The following is a 5000-nucleotide window of genomic DNA, read 5'->3' on the forward strand; positions in this document are numbered from 1 at the left end:
TGTTTATGTATATATAATGTACATGCACATTTACATATATATGTGTATATCAGTCTTTATTTGTGCGTGTGTGTGTGTGTGTGTGTGTGTGTATATATAACTATACATGTTTGCGTGTGAATATGTATGTTTATATATGTGTGCGTATGTGTGTGACATTCGATATCTCTTCCACATTTATTATGACGTCAGTTAATGCTCTTTTAATCCTTCGCTGGTTCCAGGCAGTTAGCTCTGGCTATGATAGGTTACATTCACTAACCGTATGTATTCATTTATCAATGCTAAATATAATTTAATATACACCCTACGGATAACGGGTCTGACATATCACTAATTTTGTTGATTAAAGTGGACAGTCGTAGCTGGGTGGCAAGAAGTTTGCTTCCCAGTCAAATGGTTCCCAGTTCAGTCTCATTGCCTGGCACCTTGGGCAAGTGTCTCTATTATAGCCTCGGGCCAACCAATGCCTTCTAAGTGGACTTGGTTGACGGAAACTGAAAGAAGTCTATCACATTTATGCCTATGTGTGTGTGCATGTCTTTGACCCAGCGTTTGCCCACCCCATGCCACCGCTTGACAACTTGTGCTGATGTGTTTACGTCCCTTTAAACAAACGGTTCGGCAAAAGAGTCCCGATAGAATATCTTTAAAAGATATTAACTACTGGGGTCAATCCGTTCGGGTAAAATTCTTCAAGGCAGTGCCCCAGCATGGCCGCAGTCACATGATCGAAACAAGTAAAAGGTAATTCAATAAAGGTAAAAGTTACGGATAAAGTGTTCGCTTCGCAGTCAAGAAATTCCAGGTTCGATTCCATTGCTTTGGACATCTAGACCAAATTTTATTTCAAGAACCTCCAGATGCTCCATGGCTTATGAATGAAATTGGTTTGACGGATAATAGATAGAATATATTTTCTACTGTAGGCACAAGGCCCAAAATTTTGGTGGAGTGGACCAGTCGATTAGATCAACACCAGTACGCAACTAGTACTTAATTTCTCGACCCTGAAAGGATGAGAGGCGATGTCGACCTCGGCGGAATTTGAACTCAGAACGTAAAGACTGACGAAATGCCGCAAAGCGTTTCACCCGGCGTGCTCTGCTAGCTCGCCGCGTTTGTTTCTGTATATATTCTTTTCTACTCTTGGCACAAGGACCGAAATTATGAGGGAGGGTGCCAGTCGATAAGATCGATCCCAGTACGCAACTGGTACTTAATTTATCGACCCTGAAATGTTGGAAGGCAAAGTCAACCTCGGTGGAATTAGAACTCAGAAGGTAAAGACCGACGAAATACCTATTTCTTTACTGCCCACAAGGGGCTACACACAGAGGGGACAAACAAAGACAGACAAACGGATTAAGTTGATTATATCGACCCCAGTGCGTAACTGGTACTTATTTAATCGACCCCGAAAGGATGAAAGGCAAAGTCGACCTCAGCGGAATTTGAACTCAGAACGTAGCGGCATACGAAATACCTATTTCTTTACTACCCACAAGGGGCTAAACACAGAGAGGACAAAGACAGACAAACGGATTAAGTCGATTATATCGACCTCGGTGCGTAACTGATACTTATTTAATCGACCCCGAAAAGATGAAAGGCAAAGTTGACCTCGGCGGAATTTGAACTCAGAACGTAGCGGCATACGAAATACCTATTTCTTTACTATCCACAAGGGGCTAAACATAGAGGGGACAAACAAGGACAGACAAACGGATTAAGTCGATTATATCGACCCCGGTGCGTAACTGATACTTATTTAGTCGATCCCGAAAGGATGAAAGGCAAAGTTGACCTCGGCGGAATTTGAACTCTGAACGTAGAGGCAGACAAAATACGGCTGCGCATTTCGCCCGGCGTGCTAATGTTTCTGCCAGCTCTCCACCTTAAACTACGTAGAATATTGTCGGATGAATTTTACCCTTTCTTTAAAAACACATTCTTTAAATGTCAGTGTTACAGTAATTCCGTCCAAAAATTGCGTCAATGAATCACACGTCTTTGTGATCAACCACTTCGGGAGTAGTGAAAGATAGAAATAAGGGTATATTCGCATCAGAGCCCTAGTCACAATGCTTGTAATGACTTTGAACCCCGCTTAGCGGCACCCAAGGCGCTATGTAGTGGTGTTAAAAGGGTGGTAGATTAAGACAACTACTAAATAGGCCACAGCAGGATTTGAACGCAGATTACAAAGAACCGGAGTAAATACAAGGCATCCGGTACAAACGTCAGCGCCATGAATCTGAGATTTGGCAGTGACAGCAATGTATAACCATTTAGAGCTAGGTTTAAAGGCTATGTACTCAGCCACTTCCATGATAATTTAAGGAGCTTGGTACTTCGGGTAATCGACCAGTTGAACATCCATAAATGGAAATGCTGACTGTGATCTATTTCATGTTTTGTCTTATTTGTTTCAGTCACTGCACTGCGGCCATGTCGGATCTCTTCCTGGACGGATTTAACCGAACGAATCAACCTCAGTACTTATATTTTCGATAAAATTCTGGTACTTATCTTGCTTTGTCAGAAAGGTCCATTTCTGCCGCTTGAATTTTATTTGATACACGCTTGATTCTGAATTAATCACCTTTGTGTGCATGGATCGATTTTACTGAGCTGCTAAGTTACGGGGCCGTAAACAAACCAATACTGGTTGTCAGGTGGTATGGCAGGGTGATAAACACAAAGGCACACACACACGCGCGCTCACAAACTCTCTATCTCACACGCACTCAAACACACACACATACACACACACACACACATACATACGAATACGGCGAACTTCGACAGAGTTTCCATCTGCCAAATTCATTCACACTGTGTTGGTGGGTCCAGAGTTATGTTTGATGACACTTGCGCAAGGAACCGCACTGAGACTGAATCCGAAACTATTTTGCTGTAAAGCGAGTCCCTGAATTACATCGCCATACCTGCACCTGCAACTAACTCCCTAACTGTATTCTTCAAAAGTCAAAGGATAACTATTAATGCTCATTTCAATACAATAATGTTAAGTTCAAAGTGTGCTAATGGACATAAATTCAATATTGTTCCTGTATTCGACATCTAGGTACACTGCAAACCCCCACCTCTCTCACCCCCGACATTTCTCTGTGTCAGATTGTCCTTGTCTTCCTTATTGATAGTGAACTAGGTGTCTTGTAGTTTTGAACTACGCTCACTTATCCTGTAAGTCAATAGGATCGATATAACAAGCAACATGTGATATTAATTGGAAATAATCAATAAATATGCACCTAAATTTAATACATATCTTTAAATCTAGCCCTAAATAGTTATACATTGCTCTCACCGCCAGATCTCAGATTCCTGACGCTGAGGTTTGTATCGAATGCCTTGTATTTACTCAGGTTCTTTGTAATCTGCGTTCAAATCCCGCTGCGGCCTATTTAGAAGTTGACTTAATCTACCACCCTTATAGCACCACTACATAGCGCCTTGGGTGCCGCTAAGCGGGGTCCACCCCCATTACAAGCATTCTGACTAGGTCTCCGATGTGAATATACCCTCCTTCCTATCTTTCACTACTTCCGAAGTTTTTAGATATCAAATAAAACAAACAACCTTTAAACTGATATCAATGATTGCTTTGTCAGAAAGCTCCATTTCTGCCGCTTGAATTTTATTTGATACACGCTGGATTCTGAATTAATCACCTTTGTGTGCATGGATCGATTATTAAGTGGGTTTGATTATTGTAACGGTCATTGTTCCTCGGGTATGTATTCCTCAGCTACTGTCCCCACTATAAGCTATTATATTTGTGCAGTTTGTCTTTTTGGTCCACGATATTATTAAAAATATCAAATGTCTATAAAATGGAATGACAACGACAGGGAGAAGCTAGAGCCTAAGAACTGCATAAAGCCTTAATAAGGACGAAAAATATCAAGAATGGTTAGACATATTCTTAAAATAAATAATTTGAGTAGTGATGGTTGTGATGGTGGTGAATGTTACACTGATGATAAGGATGATGATAGTGGCGTTGGTTGTGTCGTTTTTAAAATGGTCTTAGTGGTATTGGAGTTTGTTACATAAGTGATGATAGTGATGATGATGCTGGTGATGATGGGGGTGACAGTGACAACAGTGGCAGAGTTTGCTATAGAGATAATGATGGTGATGGTGGTGGAAGTCACGGAATTTTTTTATAACTGCGAAGATGGTGGAAACGGAGATTGCTATAGTCTTGGGCATTGGGAAGATAGCGATGGTGATAGAAGATATTGCCACTGGTGACTATGATAATGGTAGTCGTAATAAAACTCATGGTATCGGCGATGAAGATGATGATGATGATGTTGATGATGATGATGATGATGGTGGTGGTGGTGATGATGATGATGATGACGATTAGGAATAGGAGGAGTAAGAATGAGGGTGGTGAGAAAAAGGAGGAGGAAGAAGATGATGATAATAATTAGGATGATGATTTGGAGGAGGAGGAGAGAGAGAGAGAAAGATTAAGATGGTGATGATAATGATTACAACGACGACAATGATGTTGATGATGATGATGATGGGGAGGAGGAGGAGGAGGATTAAGATGATGATGATAATGAAGACGATGGTGCTGCTGGCGGTGGCCGTCATGGTGATATCGGTGCTGAAAGCGGTGCAGTTGTTAGTCGGGTATGGGGGAATAGTGATAGTGGTAGACGTAGTGAGAGTGGCATAAATATTTGAAGTGAAAGTAATGATAGTCGTGGTGTTGTTACTGTTGTGGCTTTTCTTGGTGGTGGTAGTGACCTTGTTGGTGCTCGTTTCAGTCATCTTCTAGTTGAGCTATGTCAGTGACACTAGTACTCCCGCCGTAGTTATGTTTTAGGAGGTGGTAGAGGTGATAGAGATAGTACTTCTGCCCCTGGTAAGAGTCATACTGGCGGTGATGACGATTTGGTGTAATGATGCTGGTTGCTAAGTTAGTGGGGGATCGGAGAGACTATGGTTGTGAG

The sequence above is a fragment of the Octopus sinensis genome, linkage group LG6 (genome assembly GCF_006345805.1).
Source record: "Octopus sinensis linkage group LG6, ASM634580v1, whole genome shotgun sequence".
Taxonomy (NCBI): Eukaryota; Metazoa; Mollusca; class Cephalopoda; order Octopoda; family Octopodidae; genus Octopus; species Octopus sinensis.